The sequence below is a fragment of the Meriones unguiculatus genome, chromosome 16 (assembly GCF_030254825.1).
Source record: "Meriones unguiculatus strain TT.TT164.6M chromosome 16, Bangor_MerUng_6.1, whole genome shotgun sequence".
In the NCBI taxonomy this organism is placed as follows: domain Eukaryota; kingdom Metazoa; phylum Chordata; class Mammalia; order Rodentia; family Muridae; genus Meriones; species Meriones unguiculatus.
Window position 1 is genome coordinate 32,748,555 of NC_083363.1, and position 18,411 is coordinate 32,766,965.

Sequence of the window (18,411 nt, forward strand, 5' to 3'; positions counted from 1 at the left end):
TTCAGAGAGGTGTATGTGTGCACAGTATATGCAGACTAATGAGCAAGAGTGCCAAATGTATCCTTAGAAGAGGCTCCCAGATTGCTAAAATATTCTCTGTGGCTGCCTGCCTCATTTGCCCTTTATTATTATTATTATTATTATTATTATTGTTGTTGTTGTTGTTGTCTACAAATGTTCACATGTATACTGGATATGTGCTATCCTGTTGGGCCCTTAGACCATAAAGATCATTCAAGCCTGATGGGGTGGTGCACTCCTTTAACCTCAGATGGCAGAAACTGGTGGAGATATTTGAATTTGAGGCAGCCAACACCACATAGTGTGACCCTGACTGAAAAGCAAATGAACAAACAAAACTGGAGACTATCCAAACAGATATGGTTCCGGCCCTCCTACAGTTCCTGGTCTGAGGGAGGAGACATACTAATTACACAGAAACATTTTGAATTGGTTTCAGAGGCAAGCTAAAATAAATAGACCAGCATGAAGATGGCTTGTGCAATACAGAAGTTACTTCTGATGTCAATGTGGGCAATCTAGTATTGACACCGTGCCCACAGCAGAAAGGACTCATCTTCTCTATCTTACAAACTGTCCCCAGGGTGCAGCTTCTACTTATAATTCTGATTGATAGCAAGGTCTCTAGCCATAGTGTCTACATTCCATCCAGAAAAGGAAAAATGGATAAAGGAGGACATTTCTGTAAATGGACATACTCCCACTTTCACATCTTTGGCCATTATTTAACTACACAGTTGTATTTAGGAATGAGACAAACACAGGTCACGCATCTTGGTAAACACTGGGGATTCGGATACCAAATGAGATGAGAGTGAGTGACAGTAACGCAGGTGTGGTTCAGTTCTTACATGTGTGTCTGCAGTGCAGGCAGGGGAGCCAGGCTTGCGGTAAACAAAACAAAAGCAACCAGCAAGAACAGATGATAGGTGAATGAGAAACTTAAAGCAGAGTGGGGCCCTGAAGAGGTAGGCATGAACCAAAGAAAAGCAACCATGTGCAATGGCAGAAAGGAGACAGCTGGGTAGAAGGACTTTTGAACTCTGATGTCAGAGTACAGAGAAGAAGGACATGTGACACAAGACGACCTGAGCGGGCAGGCAGGGCACAGCCATGCCAAGCTCTGCATAGAGGATTAAGGATTGTGAGCTTTGCCCTGAAAACAGCACTGTGTCACCAACGGTGATAATGAAAACAAAAACCACCAAATGTACGCCATAACTTGTAGAAAACAAATAAGAGGGTCAAGAGTGGATATGAAAGACCAGTGGCTTCTGAATAAGAGGTGAGTATAGCTTGATCTAAGTGAATGCTGGAGAAGATGAAATAAAATATAAGGATTCTGGACAAATTCAACAGGACCAAGGTGTGAATTAGTCTGGGAAGATTAGGAGGGGAGGAATATGGATATAATCAAGAGTTTTTCCTTTTTAAATTTTAACTTTTTAAATACTTTTTTAATAGTTCTTTGAGAATTTCCCACTATGAGTTTCTTCCTCCTTCCCTACTCCCTCAACTTTGTGTCCTCTGTCTGTTTCTGTCTGTCGTCTGTCCAATCATCAAGTCCTATTTGTGGTGCCCATATATTCATGGATGTGTGGCCTTCCACTGGAGTTTGGTTGACCTCTCAGTGGTTAAACACTCTTTTTTTCTCCTTCTCTTTCTTTCTTTCTTTCTCTTTCTTTCTTTCTTTCTTTCTTCCTTCCTTCCTTCCTTCCTTCCTTCCTTCCTTCCTTCCTTTCTTTCTTTCTTTCTTTCTTTCTTTCTTTCTTTCTTTCTTTCTTTCTTTCTTTCTCAGAGCTTCACCTGCCTCTGCCTCCCTGAGTGCTGGGATTACAGGAGTGCACCACTGGCCCGGACAGGCTAACATGCATAAAGAAAGCTGACTCTCCCTCTCCCCCCAGCCACAACTGAACAAGGGGCAGCAAATAAGAGCCTTCAGAACTTTCAGCTTTAAAAGGAACTCCATCCTTTGTACTCCATCCTTCCTCCTGAGCCTCAGGGATCATTGTGGAAGGTGAGGCAGAAAGATTGTAAGACCCAGAGGCAGTGAGTGAACACAAGAGGCTGTGTGCCCTGGGCATAACAGGGCAGCTGGACATATGCATTCACAATGAGCATGCACATGCCCTGTGCAAGTTCACGCTAGATCAAGTCCTCTGTTCTTTTTAATATGGAAATTGAGAGTAATATCTAGGCAGAGCAAGGGAGGTGGGGCTTCAGCACACAGCAGATAACTGTGATTCAAGGTCCTGGTAGTCAGTCACTAGGTCCACTGTCATTTTTCTCTCTTTTATCTATTTTGGAAAACAACAATAACAGCAAAGCCACTCTATTCGCAGTGCAGTGTGTCCCACAACTAAACCTGATAGGTCCCTGTTTTAGTATTTGCTATCAGTGTCACGTGTCGGAATGCTGCAGGAACATTGCGTAACAGCTTCCTCTAGTGTGGGTGTAAGAGGAATATCCTGTAGGGTACTCTGTCTTACAGGCGCTCCTTCAACATGGCGGCAAACAACTCTAGATTTAAGGAGTCCCTGAAGTTGACCAGTCACTAGGCTCCTCCCTGCAGGAGTAAGCAATAAAAGCTGAGAGTCCCTTTCTGACCAACTAAGGAGGGCTGTGAACAGGACTTCGAGACCAGACCAGCTGCCTGGAAGAAGCAGAAACCAGCTAAGCTGCCCTGCCCTGAAGTGGTTTAGACCAGAGTCCCTTGGAAAGGACAGTCTCCAATCTGTTGAGCAGTCTCTGCGGTGGGCTCCAGGTTCCCAGCTGTCGCCCATGCTGGAGCGGGCCTTGGCGATGCAGCTGTCTTTGAGTCATTTCTGCTCCTCTAAGTAACTTCTCACTCATACTCCTGTAAGGAACCCCAATAAAACTCACTGGTTCACCAAACTGGACTTTGGTGATGTCCATACTTTGGTCTGTTATGGGTTCCCTATCTGGGGTGAATAGACATTTGTGTTGCATCTTCCAAGAAAAAAAAATTGTTTTATTACACAACATATATCTGGTTCATTCTGGAGGCAGCTCTGGCCCTCTAGAAAATGTGATAGGTACTCTGTACCCGTGAGGTCTTAAGACCTCCATCCTTGTGCAGTCTCCCAGAATCTGTCTTAAGGAGGAAGAAAACATTAACTTCCTGTTTTTTTTTTTCCGGGGGGGGGGCGCTCAGGAAGATGACAGTCTGGAAAACATACACATATATGCATTAGACAAGGCTCTCTAGAGGAACAGAACTAGAGAATGAATCAATGCTTGTATATATAGGAAGGGGATTTATTAGAGTGGCTTGCAGTGGGGTCCAGCTAGTCCACAATGGCTGTCTACCAACAGGAGGTCCGAGAATCCAGTATTTGCTCAGCCCATGGAGCTGGATGTCTCAGCTGGTCTTCAGTGTACACTGGAATCCTGAAGTAGACTCTAACAACAGGAGGGAATGGACTTGCCAGCAGGTAAAGAGCAAATGCTTTCTGTGGTCCAGATTAACGGCGGATCTTCCCACCTCAAAGATCTGGATTAAATGTGGGTCTTTCCACTTCAAATGATTTAATTAAGAAAGAAAAAAAAATCCCTCACAGGTGTGCCCAGGCATTTGGGTTTTAGTGAATTCCAGATGTAGTTGGGTTGACAACCAAGAAGAGCCATCACAATACATAATGTATATGCAAAAAGCCTTAGGAAAAGGAAAGCCTCATTCCATGTTACTAAATTTACTCAAAGCTGTCTTTGTGCCAGGTTCTAGGCTCAGCTAGAGTAATTGATGAGGAAACTGAGTCTGTCAAGAATCACCTGGAAGAGAGAGAGGGAAAAAAACATGTTTGTATGTTCCTATGACCACTAATATACAAACTCATATGCAATCTATTGCTTTTTCTTCTTGGGGGATTAACCATGAGTTTTAGCACTTCTATTTATAACTGATTTTTTAAAATGATTACAAACAGAATTAACTTCCGTTCTGACTCTGATGTAATGTTAACGAGCTAGCTGAAACACAATGTAGTCCCTGCCTGGAGTGCATTAAAATAGCCCAAAGTCGCTGTCAAGGCATAAACAGCTCAGGAGGAAAGCATTGCTGTGGCTTCACTGAACAGATGGTCCAATGACGTCAGTGTCTCCAAATTACCTGCAGCCAAAGCAGATGGAAAAATTAACGTGGAGGCCAGGCCTGATGGCAGGCAGCAGTCATGGAGAGCATCGAGAGGAGACAAATGCTGCTCTCCGCACATTGCCCTAAGAGCCGCTAGGGACCTTTCCCTTTGTGCAGAGTCCTTAAATGAATGCCAAAGAATGGCTCCTACCACCAACACAGGCTGGAGGAGCTAGCGTTTTGTAATGTCCCTGCTGCTGAAACCACAGTGATTCTAGACAGAGGTGGTGAGGAGTTAGGGAGATGGCTGGATATCCACTGCGCTTGTAGCAAGGGGCTGAGTTCGGATCCCCAGCATTCGTGTAAATATTGGGATTGGCCGCATAAGTCTGTAACCAGGGTTGGAGGAGAGGGAAAGGCGGACACTGGCAAAACCTCGGAAACCTGCTGGCCAGCCAATCTTGCTGACCTGATGAACTTCAGGTTAACTGAGAGACCCTGTTTTTAGAAAACATACTGGAGACGGACTGAGGAAAACAAGTAAGCCCACACGCAAAAGAAAGGAAGGAAGGGAGAGAGGAAGAAAGACAGATTTTAAAATCTAAAATCAGGTAAATACATGTGTAAAAGTTTCCCACTTAAGGGCCAGCAGTTGGCCCTGTAATGCTCCAACACACACACACACACATACACACACACACACACACACACACACACACACACACACACACACACACACAGAGCCAGTCAGTCTGTCTGCATTATCTGGAATGCAGAATCTGAAATCCCAGGACCAGAATCACAGAGCTCGGTGCTCACAGATGGAGGAGTCAGTCTCTGGCACTTCACCACTTACCATGCGTAGGGTACAGAGGCAGCTAGCATGAGAGTCCAGAGGTCTCTCTGAAGCCACCACAGCCCTACACACCACAGAGACCCTAACTCTTAGCTCTTAAGAAGTACAGACCACAAGATACCAGGCTTATAGACAACAAACTAGAATTAAAAATGAGAAGGACCTAAAAACAAAATTTCAATCTCAGTGTTTTCTACCGCACACATGCCCAATCTCATGAGAGCGTTGCCTGGAGCAGGACTGTTCTCTGCCAAGGGCTGCTTCCTGTTAAGAGCCAGACAAGAACGTGAACGCAAGAAATCTGGTTGGGGGCAGCGGTAGGGGTGTTTCTGGAAGTGAAGATGGGGGAGAGAAGAAAGCAGACAGGAATGGGAAGCACACACCTCAGAGTCACCCCGACCAAGAGTGAGGGAGCTAGCTTACATCCTCCAACGCCCATCTGTCATCAGAGAACTGCTGCCAGGGACACTGGCTTCCTTCTACTTTTGGATCTTCCAGGACAAGAGAAAGCCCTCCAGGAGAGACTGGCTGATGCTTGCTCAAACGCGCAGAACGGCGAATTCTGAGGGGTAAGACGTCGGCCTTGTGTCACCACAACAATTCCTGACGCTGGGCGCTTTGTAAGTTAAAGAGGTTTGTCTAGTTTGAGAGGCTATTTGGCCTGTGACACATTGTCCCCTCCGCCCCGCCCCCACTGCTGTATGACGATGTAGGAGAAACAGAAAAGGAAACTGCCACCTACAGAAGGGACCAAGCACATGGGCTGCCCATACATTTGAAGAATTCACTCTAGCAAGAGCTCAGTCCATGAGCCGCCTGCTGCTAGTGGCCCAGTGCCCCAGCTACCTTTCACCAAGCCCCGTGTCTCACCTCTGCCACAGTGAGCACCTAGTTCCTGCACATAAACACACTCAACTGTATCTGAACCATACAGGGATGTGAGCACAGACAGCTTTTACGGTAAAAGCTTCGGATTGGGATCCCCTCTGACAACTCGCCACGTGGCCGTAGACGAGCAAGTGTCATTCCCTCTCTGATAGCTTCCTTGCCACCACTAGATGCAATGAGCACCAAGAACTGCCCTCTTAGTGCTTGATATGAAGGAAGCCTTAGATACATGGCATTATTGTATTTTCTCGTTTTAAAGTTTGTTTCGAAACTTCTGTTTGTTTGCGTCATTGGGGTCTCACTTGTGTAGCCCTGGCTAGCCTGGTACTCTTTACGTAGACCAGGCTGTCCTTGAACTCACAAAGATATGCCTACTTCTGCCTCCCAAGTGCTGGGATCGAAGACGTGTGCCACCACACCTGGTTTCACTTTGCTGTGACAAATCCCATACAGAAATAAAGAATTTGTCGTTTTGGTTTTTAGTTTCAGAGATGTTAGTCTATGGTGAGAGGCAGTGACTGAACGCTCACTTAATGGTCACCAGGAAGGAGAGAAAAGGGGTAAAGGAAGAGACCAAGCAAGATACGCTATCCAAAGAAGCACACTACAGTTACCCAAGTTCTCCAAGTAGGCCCACTCCCAACCTTTCACCATTATATTATGACTCCATCAAGAGATTTTCCCGCTCTTTAGGTCAGAGCCCTTCAGATTCCATCTTCCCTGGGAACCCCCTCAAAGATACACTCAGCTGTGCTAACTAACCTGATGGGCATTTCTCAAGCCAATCAGAGAGAAATCAAGATTAACTGTGGTGGCGTAGAGAGCATGGAATTTAGAATCACATTAGGTGCTGCAACATGTAAGCACGCCAGACCACACTAAGGTCAACTCCTGACGTCACAAAGGAAGCTTAAAGATGAAGGAAATATTTATCCCGTGTGTGTGTGTGTGTGTGTGTGTGTGTGTATGTGTGTGTGTCTATGTGCACATGGATTCAGGTGTGCCTGTGTGATGTGTATAATCCTTAGTTAGGAAGTGGTTGCAAGGCTCTCTGCTCCACCCTATTCCAGAGACAGTCGCATATTTTCTTGAAGTGCCAGCCTCATCCCTTAGACACGATGGTGAAGGTCAGAGTAAACAGATTTGGCCGAATTGGGTACCTCATGACCAGAGCTGCCTGCATCTCTGGCCAAGTGGAGATTGTTGGCATCAATGACCCCTTCATTGACCTCAACTACATGGTCTACATGTTCCAGGAAGACTCTACCCACATCAAGTTCAACGGCACAGCCAAGGCTGAGAACGGGAAGCTTGCCACCAACGCAAGTCCATCACCATCTTCCAGAAGTCCATTACCATCTTCCAGGAGCGAGATCCCACCAACACCAAATAGGGTGATGCTGGTGCCAAGTATGCTGTGGAGTCTACTGGTGTCTTTGCCACCATGGAGAAGGCTGGGGCCCACTGGAAGGGTGGGTCCAAAAGAGTTATCATCTCTGCCTCTTCTGCTGATGCCCCATGTTTGTGATGGGCATGAACGGTGAGAGGTATGACAACTCACTCAACGTTGTCAGCAATGCTTCCTGCATCACCAACTGCTTAGTCCCGCTGGCCAAGGTCATCCATGACAACTTCGGCATTGTGGAAGGACTCATGACCACAGTCCATGCCATCACAGGATGACCAGAAGACCCTGGATAGCCCCTCTGGAAAGCTGTGGTATGATGGCCATGGGGCTGCCCAGAACATTATCCCAGCATCCACTGGTGCTGCCAAGGCTGTGGGCAAGGTCATCCCAGAGCTGAACGGGAAGCTCACTGGCATGGCCTTCCATGTTCCTACCCCCAAGGTGTCTGTCGTGGATCTGACATGCCAACTGCAGAAACCTGCCAAGTATGATCACATCAAGAAGGTGGTGAAGGAGGCATCCGAGGGCCTACTAATGGGCATCCTGGGCTACACTGAGGACCAGGTTGTCTCCTGTGACTTCATCAGTGACTCCCACTCTTCTACCTTTGATGCTGGGGCTGGCATTGCCCTCAATGACAACTTTGTAAAGCTCATTTCTTGGTATGACAATGAATTCGGCTACAGCAACAGGGTGGTGGACCTTATGGCCTGCATGGCCTCCAAGGAGTAAGAAGCCCTGGACCACCCACCACAGCAAGGACATGAGGGTAAGAGAGAGGCCCTTGGCTGCTGAAGAGTCCCTGCCCCAACTCAGCCCCTGACACTGAGCATCTCCCTCACAGTCTCCATCCCAGACCCCCAGAATAGCAGGAGGGGCCAGGGAGCCCTACTGTCTTGAATACCATCAATAAAGCTCTGCACCCCCCACACACACAATAGAAAGTGGCTGCAACAGACATGCACACTGGGCATTGCTTCATGTGCAGTGTTCTCTCCAGCACGTTGGATTGACTTACTCAGAATTATTTAGAGAATACAGATCTAGGAGGGAGACTGAATTGTCACCTCTTCCTCAAAGGGATTTCCATCACCATTTGGATAACTCAGCAGTGGCTGCCCACAGATTCTCCAACAGCGCTGTGCTCTGAGGATGGGTGCCTTGGGCCAGGCATGTGACTGATTTCAATGTCTGTGGACTGCATGTTGACTTGCTGCAGAAGCAGTAGAAACTGAACTGATCCTGAAGCTAGTACCAAGGAAATAAAAGAATGCAGTGTGTTCATTTGATTGTGCTAATATATGCGCTCTAGGAATATTTACAGATATGAGTGAAGAAATAGTAAGTACAGTTAAGGCACATTAGAAATAAAGTTGGGGTTGGCTTGATGGCTCACTTGTGAAAAGCATTTGTCTCTCTTGCAGAGGACCAGGGCTCACTTTCCAGCACCCACATGGTGGCCTGCAACCATCTCTAACTCTAATTCAAGGGGATGCAACACTCTCTTCTGACCTCTTGAAGCATGAGACATGCATGTGGTACAGAAACACACAGGCGGGCAAAGTATTCACACTTATTGAAAAGAATGAAGACTTGAAAAAAAAATAAGAAGAGGAGGAGAGAGCTGCTGTCTGGACTTGATTGAAAGTCTCAATAATAACAATCAGAAATCCTGGGAGGAAGAAAGGAAGTTGAAAACGGAAGTTAGCTGAGTATCTTATGTCATTGCTCATACTTGGATACAGAGCAGTAGAGGCGTTTACTCTTCATGTGTTCAAGGAAGGTGGAGCCTCCCCAGATGATCTGTATAACCTTATTTCAGGCAAAACATCAAATAGTCAGACGCTGATTCTAAAATTTATCTGGAAGCAGAACAAAATTGAGGCATTTCTGAAAGAGTGAGAGAAAAAGACTTACAGCCAAGTACCTAGTTCATAATTGCCTTTCAACTGATTATGAAACTCCGTATTTGTTACTTTTCCCCTTGCTGCGATGAAATGACAGACAGTAATAAATGACAGAAGTAACTCGAGGACGGAAGCATTCGTTCTGGCCCACGGTCGCAGAGGACAGGCCGTTTGCTGGGAAGTCGGAGCAGCAACAACCTGAAGCAGCTGGTCAAGCTGTGTCCACAGTCAGGGAGCAGAGAGATGGATGCTGGCGCTCTGGTCTTCCCCTTTTTCTTCATCCTGACGCCCCAGCCCACGCACTGGTGCCACCCATACGCAGGGCAGGCCTTTCACCTCCAGACCTCGCTGGGAACATCTTCACAGATACACCAAGAGGTTTGCTTCCTATATGCAAACTGACAGTCTAGATAACGTCACGAGTCTATTTCGTCACCTTCCCACCCAGATACATCTCCTTAAATCATAGCATTCTATTCTTGGCCCTGAAGTCTCATGTTCATCTCATGATGTAGAATGCATTAATCCCTTCTCCTCTCTCTCTCTTTTTACTTTGTTTTTTTTTTTTTTTTTTTTTTTTTCATTTCCCTATTTAGTGTGCAGGCACCCAAGCATGCACATAGAGGTCAGAAAATAACTTATGGGAGTCAGTTTTCTCCTTCAATCATGTGGATGCCAGGAATCAAACCCATGATTGTCAGGCTTAGCAACAAGTGTCCATCTTTGCTGAGACATCTTGCTCTTCCGATTTAGTCCGTTTCTATGAATACTTACAGTCTTTCCCATTTCCACTTCTTGTTCAGAAATGTAAGTGTATAGTGTCTTCTGAAACAACTTCTTAACTGTGAGTTATTGTTTTTAAAAAAGATATGTTTCTAATACATGATGGCACAGAGCGAAATTTCCCATTCTAAAAGGGAGAAATGGGGCACAGATTGCAATAAATGGAGACTGAGACCTAGCAAAGCAAACGCCAAGCCCTGTAGCTTCCCATCCAGCTTCAAGGTGGACTTGTTCAGCCTCCAACATCCAATGCAGCCCTGCGCCTCCAGCTCTTCTGCATGCAGCATGACCTATCTCTGGGCATGGCCCCACCCTGCAGGCTTCCCATGATCCTGGCATCGTCAGTCTCCTTCCTGGAGTCCCCATTACAATTCAGGTTTTGCCTTCCCATCTTCATTCAATGGCTTCCTAGAGTTGCCTGGCAGGCTGGCCTCGACAGACACTGCTTGACCCACTCTCTGGATTCCTAGAAATTCAGTGCAAGGCCCCGTGACTCCCTCACATTTGTTCCTTGCATGCTTGCAAACCCAGCACCATATGGTGTTGTGGACATGAACAAGGTTTTGTTTTAATCCCAGGTGCGGGATGTGGGACTGATGCAGATGGTCCACAGCAGCAAACTATTTGCCTCATGCGGGCTCTGAGAGGAGCTCTTTGCCAGCTGCAGGTAGTTTATATCTGAGGACTCTGGAGAGAGAATAAATGCCAAAACCCAGAGAGTGTGGCGGAGCTTCCGTTGGCAGCTTGAAATGCAGCCTGGCTTGCCTAGGACCACAGTTGAAGCAGCTTCTATGTGCCTTTAGCGCTGTGTCTGAGAAAACATTCTGTAGGCAGTTGTTTTGCCTTCAGAGGCATTTTCACTTTTTTATTTTTAAAATTATTATTATTATTTATTGCAAATTTTTCAGTTTGTATCCCAGATGTGGCCCCCTCCCTCATCTCCTCCCAATCCCACCCCCCTCCTCTCTTCTCTCCCTATGCCCCTCCCGTAGTCTACTGATAGCGGAGGTCCTCCTCCTCCTCTTCTTATCAGAGGCATTTTCATTTCAGGGTCTCTCCTTCAAATGAACTTGCATTTTCACAAGTTGCAGCCTTTGACAGTAGAATCTTAGCTTTTTGCCCTGGTGCAGAGGAGAGTTTCTTTTACACCAAAGTCTTCAGCACTGAAGCTGCTTTGTTTGCGCTCATTGTATTTAAAACGTAGCTGAAATCCACATTTTTCTGTCCTCCGTTTTCTTCTCTGTAGACCCGAGCGGTAGCTATGCCACAGCCTGATGGCTGTCCTGTCTTAACAGTGCCTCAGTCTAACAGATTAGGCTATTACTTTTGAAATCAGCTTTGCTCATATTCTCAAGAACTTTCAACTATGTTCTTGGCACAAATGTGACATAGTCCAGTTTTTTGTTCTTCTCTGAAATCCCATGAGCTGGGCCTTCAGTGCCCATTTCTTTTAGGCATTCTGGTTTTCCAAACTCTCCAAGAATGACCCATTAAGCTCTGCATATTCTTCACACCTTCCAGTTCTGCGAGTCTGTGATCCAGGGTCTCAGAGCATCAGCCCTAATGCTCGGTAACTATTTCTGTATTAGTTACTTGCTGCAATGATAAACTACTTAACAAAGGGGCAGACAGAAGGGGCTTTTACTTTGCAGGTAGCTTGAAAATCTAGTCCACCATGGTGAGGAAGTCATGGCCAGCCCATGGCATTGTTCCACCCACACCCAGAGTGCATGCCTAACTGTCAAGCCTCCTTGCAAATGTCTTTACAGACACACACAGAAGTTTGCTTCCTAAGTGATCCCAAGTCCTGTCAAACTGAAAATCAAAATTAACCATCATGGGATTGTAATTAGTACAACATGTTTCTGGAGGTAGGAGCAGGAAGCTTGCTGGTCACATGGTATCCACACTGGAAACAAAGAATGAAGAGCAATACTTAGGCCATGGTATTTGATAACAACAACAGAAAAGCCACTAATACATATAGATTGAGTTAAAAATAGCACAAAAAGCATTTGAATATGAAATATCCACCACGGGTGTGCTGAATACTCGGTCCCTAGCTGGTGGCCCATTTTAGGAAGGTTGTTGAACCTTTGATGGTGGCTCCTCGCTCACTGGAGGTGAGCTTTGAGATTTTGTCCCACGTGACTTCCATCCTTCTCTGCCTCCAGAGGGTGGAAGCAAGGTAATCAGCAAGCCACCTGCTCCTACCCTTACTGCCGTCCTATCTTCCCAACACCATGGACTCTGTCCCTCTGGAACTGTGAGCCAAAATAAAACCTTTCTTCCTTAAGTTGCTTTTGTCAAGTTGCTTTTGTCGTTATCATAGTAACAAGAGAGTAACTAAGATAATAATCCCAACATCATTTTACTTAGCTTACTTATTTTTGGCATATGTTGTATCTGTAGGAAGGCCAGAGACAACCTCAGGCTTCATTCTCAGGATGCACTTCCTTTGAGACAGGGTTTCCTTTTAGCCTGGAGCTAACTAATTAGATTAAGCATCCAGGCTGGGCAGTGAGCCCCAGAGATTTACCTGTCCCCTCCCCCACACACATCATGATGGCATTTTCATGTTGGTTCTGAAGATAGAACTCGCGTCCTCAGAGTAAGGACTGTGTTGATTGGGATTTTTCTCCAGCTTCCCAGTGCACACGTTTAGTTGTTCTTCCGTGGTTAAACACGTGAGTGTCTGAGAATCTTCATAACTGGTGCTGCCATTGGGACCTCCACGATTCTGCTGGCACTGTCAATCAGTTTCCAAACTGCTTTAAGCCAGCACCAACTTTGTCCCCGTTTCCATTGCTGATTTTTTCTCACATGTGGCTAAGGGCTGGCCCACGATGACACCTCCCTCCCCCCAATAATTCCTGTTTTGTTGCAATGGAGGGGAAACTGAAGTGGTTTGGACTGTCATCAACATGAGCTTGTTCTCGAAAATTCACATTTACCTGATTTCTAAGGTAATGAGTTAAGCTGGGGGTGTGAGCCCTGAGTCACAGGTATGTTAGGTCAGGATCTTCCATTCTTAGGTATGGTTGGTACTGAGGCCCGGGACTTCTTGTGTGGACTGTGCTATGCGTTATAGTTTACTTAGCAGCACTGGGCAACTTTTTCCTCTGTGTTGGGTATGATCAATGCCATCTTGATTCAAGTATGATGAGTCACAGAGACACTCACATGATCAGGCCTATTAGCATCCTCTCTAGATAGGGACATGTTCGTGGGACTCCCACGAGAGCCTCAGGAGTAGCCTCTTTTCTCTGAGGTTCCAATCTTTACTCAAGGGGTAAACAAATGACCAGAATAAGGCTTCTCTGGGGGTATAGCTGCCCAGAAGTTCCATAGCAGACTTCCTAGTGGTATCACTACCTTTGAGTCACCCATGTTCCTGTAAGTAACTTCAGTAACCTAATTTGTTCACCAAGGTGAACTTGGACAGAATCTTTCTTTGCTCTGAAAGCTCCTTAAAATCACAAGCCACATTCCTTGCCTCTACTCATTGTATGCTGATAGTATACATGTTCCCCAACTATTATGCACACACATACAAAAACATTCTCCAGATAGTGCCAAATATCCTCTGGGGAACAAAACCATTTCTGTTAGTGTGATGACTTTTTGATCTATCTGTGTCTCCAACATAGAAGTGAAATAGGAAGTTAAGTGCAAGTTAGTTTATGTGAGAGGAGTCTGAAGGGTGAGGAAGTATATTTTTATTTTTCCATATATATATATATGTATATATATATGTATATATATCAAGTAGAAATTTAAAGGAGGGGAGGTCATTTTGGCTTACAGTTTAAGGGAATACAGTCCATCATGGGGTGAGGGAGTATGGTGGCAGGAGGGAGAGGGTACCGGGCACCTTACATTCATACTTAAGAAACAGAAAAGAATGTACAGGTGAGGCCAGGATAATTACTTCAAGGCCAGCCCCCATGGGAACCCACTTTCTCCACCAAGCCAGCTCCTCCTGAAGATTTCACAACCCTCCTTAGAAGACCTCTCCTGGAGACCGGGTATTCGGACACAGGGGCCTATGTGGTACGTTTCACACTTGAATCACAGCAGAAAGGGGAGCAGAAGGGGGAAGAGAGAGGCATGTCGCCATTGAGCAACAGGAGGGTGGTCTCCTTGAGAACTTCTAGCACAAGGAGCCTGGTGTTTTGTTAATGCCACCATGTGAGAATAAGACCACTACTGCAGTTTTTGAACCAGATTTGAGGCAAACTTAAATACCAGCCAGGATGGTGGACACTGGTCAGGGCTACAACCAGGAGGCAGAGAATACATCCTGAACTACTTTAGTCAGAGGCTTAAGGCAAAACCCACAAGGCTACAGTACTTCCTGCCTTTGCCCAATCAGGAGCAAGCACACATCCTGATGTACTTCCTGCTTGCATGTGACCAAGCACATCCGGCACAGCTGGGGCAGCCAAGCTTGTTTAACAGAAGCAAAATCTCATGGGTTGATCTTACATAAACAGTTCCCAGCATTCTGGGTACACAGAAGGAGAAAGCTGAAACATTTCTCACTTTTCACATACCTTCAATCACTTTCTCATGCCTTCAAAACTTACTGAAGCTTTCATTTCTCCAGAAATTACTTTATTAGACCCCCGTAACTTAAATAAGCATTACACTTTTCTTTGTATGTAATCATTTACCACAAGACGCAAGTGGTTGATTACTGAAAGCGGTCCTTTACTAGTCCTTAAATAAAGGAATAATAAAAAGTTACACCTGAAGCCTGTTTATCTTTTAATATGAAGCCTGTCAGCAAGGCAAACCTGTCTGCCTTTTCTTAAAAAAAAAAAAAAAAAGACCTGATAGCTCTGGAAAAAGCAAGGCCTAGTTTTTGCATATGAAATGAACTAAGAAGGTAGCTGCAGCTTTGGGGAAGGATCTGATTGCCTGCTGCTGTTAAACTGACAAAGCTACAGTTAGCCTGGCCATCAACAACACCAGAGATCTGAGACAAAGAAATTATAGAAGGAAATATAATCCAAATGGCCTATGTATCAATTAAAATGACAGACTAGTCCATTACCTCAATGGCTACCCTAGGCTCCCATGGTCTTGATGGCTTATTTGGAGGCAGAGATCCCAGGGTCTTCGGCCACCAGGCCGAGAAGATCTGAGAGGCTTTCCTGTGGAGGAGGAATTTGCGGGCCTGGCCTACCTTGTCCGGACAAAATGAGGTAATCAACTCTTCAGTGTCCTTCTTGCCCACAGTTTGGGCAGGATCCTAGTGACAGGCAAGGAATGGAATAGCTTTGTCCAGTGGTCCATGTTACCACAATCAGGTGGCCTCATCTGTGTCTTTTTTCTCTTTTCTTTTTTTCCAAGACAGAGTTTCTTTGTGTAGTCCTGGATGCCCTGGATTCACTTTGTGGACCAGGCTGGTCTCAAACTCACAGAGATCTGTCTGCCTCTTGTGTGGCCCCACTGCCAGGCCCATATTCTTCTTTAGCAACCTTAAGACACCACTAGGAGCTGGCATTTCTGTCCATCAGGAAAAACTTTTTCCATTAAACATTTCAAATGCAATATTCAGCAGATCTCTGAAGAGTTTGAGGACCATAATCTGTTAAGTATATCTAAACAAACTTCATTTTCAGTTACTAGCTTTAGGCTAATCTTGAAAAAACCTTGTGATTGTAAATGAATTGCATTTGGACTTGGTATGGCTGTAAGCATAGCTTTGAGCACATTAAAGAATTTAATCCTTTTATGAGGTGACTGACCATTAACTTGCATGTCTTAATTATCTTTAACAATTTACAATAAGTTAGATTTTATAAGATTTGAATTTTATAGATTTATCTCTGTTAATTTTGAGCCTTGGAAAATAATAATTTCTGAATTGAAACTCCTTTAGTATCAAAATAAAACTTTAAATCATAAATGCAGTCCATGGGAGACTGACAACTTTATTTTCTTGGTCTTATAGTGCAACATTACAGAATGTTACAGTTTTCTTGTATGACTCAGATTATCAAAATAACTAAAGTTTATCAAAGACAGAGAGGTTAGACATACATACTTAAGTCCGTCTCTGTTAGCCTGAATAGACTTTGGTAAGGAGAGACATTCTATGGGCTTTTCCCCAGACGGCTTAGGGCTTAGGTCAACATAAGACAGGATTATCCCAGTTTCTGCTATCTAGTGTTTGGTGCTCTTAGCTGTGGCCCTAACTCTGTGGCCTTTTTATTTCTCTATCTATCTATCTATCTATCTATCTATCTATCTATCTATCTATCTATCTATCTATCTATCTTTCTATCTATCCATATTAATAAAGATATCATAATATAAAACATTTTATAAACTTAAAATGCCCCATAGTCTTATAAACTTAAATATTTTAAAAGCCATTCCTTTAAGAAAAATCCAGTTTTCCTTTAATTTAAAATTTTTGTAAAACCCCAAAACTTCCTTTAAAAGAAGTTTCAAATCTTTCAGCTGTGAGCTTTCGCCACTGCAGGGTGTGGCTGGCATACCCAGCCTCTACTCTGAATTTCCCACCCCAGAGGCAGGGCTTCCCCTCTCCCAGAGGCCCCTCACTATATAATCCAGACGTTTTGGTATTCCCCTCTCCTCTGCTCTCCCTCCTCTTTCTGTATTTATATACTAGAACTTCTGTATTTATAGACTATAACTTCATCTTGCAATTAGTGCATTCCAAAGTTTGAATCAGTTAGTATAACAAAAATTACATTTTATGCTGAGGGTCATTGCACAATGTTCATACTCTAAATTCCTGGCTAAAGCCTTAAGCCTAACTTCCCAAGGCTGGTCCTAAGCCTATTTTCCCAAGGCTGCTCACCTGTGCAATGTATCTTTGCTGAAGGTCAGGTCCAGTGGCTAACAGAAGTCTCTGATTTGAGGTTCAGGGTCGTGAGACTCCTTAGCTGCAGGACGGATCAAGGTGGCATCTCTCCAGATGCAGAGCAGAGTGTTGCTATTGGTCTTTGCTTATATAGTGTGTCTAGTGGATGCCATGGGGTTCTAGTGTCGTGGAGCTACTGACTAAGGTATTTTTACATGTCTAAAAGCACAAACACACACACACACACACACACACACACACACACACACACACACACACACTTTCATTAACTGGCCCGTTAGCCCCAGAGTCCCGGAGTGAAGTTCCACCTTTAGAATTTGAGTGGGTAGTCTGCTCTCGCTGGACCTCTAGAAACCATTAATGCCACCAGACAAGAATAAGACCACTACCACAGTTTTTGAGCCGTATTTGAAGCAAACTTTATTAAATATGAGGCAGGACAATGAACACTGGCCTGGTCCATACCCAGGATTCCCAGAGAATGTCCAGAACTACTTCAGTCAGAGGCTTAAGGCAAAACCCAGAAGACTACATACTCCCTGCCTTCGTCCAGTCAGGGGCAGGCATACATCCTGACACACTTCCGGCCTATGTTTGATCACACACATCCCGTGCAGTTGGGTTAACCAAGCTCTTTTTCGGAAGTGAAAACTCGTGGCTTGTTCTCTTACATGAACAGCCCCACGCATTCTAGGAAGTTACCCGTCCTTGGGCGAGTGGGGCTTACAGCTTACAGGCATTTTTGGTTTCCCTGAGCGCTTAAGCACAACTTCAGCCACCACAGTTTATCCTGTGTCTTTTCTTGGGGGCAGTGGGTCCAGTCCCGTGCTGATTTGTGCCATCTCAGATTTTTCCCTTTAATTCAGACCCCTTGTAGCCAATGCACGTTTTGTCTTGTTTTAAAATTCCTGGTTAGTATAAACCTTCATTTGAACAGCTCTGTCTGTTGGGTGGTTGGATTCTTTAGGAGACCTGTAAAGCCCTTGCCCAGAATCCGCATTCAAGGATCCTTTGTTAGAATCTGAAGACAATTCTGAAGATGCCTACAAGTAAACAGGATGATTACAGCCTGTGCAGAGTACAGGTAGGTGGAAAGTACTCATCTTTTATCTTGCAAATGGAATACAGAAATAACTGCAAGAGAACTGGTAAGATTCCACACAGTCCCCCCCCCCCCTTTTTAACTAAGGACATTCGTAACCATGACTTCACTGCTGAGTTGACATCATGCTGGTTCCTCTGACAGCCTCAAAGAGATATCATCAAGACTTTGTCACATAAAACACCAGAATAAGTTCCAGCTGGAGCATGGTGAAGCAAAGGAACAAATCTCTCATTAACTCTTTGCCTATTTGACCTTCTTGGCAATACTTCTTTCGTAGCCTACACAAACCTGTTAGAGAAACGTGGGCCAGTTTGGAGCATAAGAAAGAAATGTTGGGGAAAGTGAATTTTAACAAAAGAGAGAATCAGTAAATGGCAGGCTCCTTTTGTTAATTTACACAAATGATGTTTGGCTTTATTACATAAAGGCTACCCATAGTAATTCACTATGAATCAAAAGATTGGATTGCTTTCTAGCAGTGGAACCTT

General features: G+C 44.8%; 1 pseudogene; it reads left to right on the forward strand.

The window, feature by feature from the left end:
- The first annotated feature begins 759 nt into the window (after nucleotides 1-759).
- Nucleotides 760-12,510, forward strand: LOC132648378 (glyceraldehyde-3-phosphate dehydrogenase-like; annotated as a pseudogene).
- Nucleotides 12,511-18,411: the final 5,901 nt, after the last annotated feature.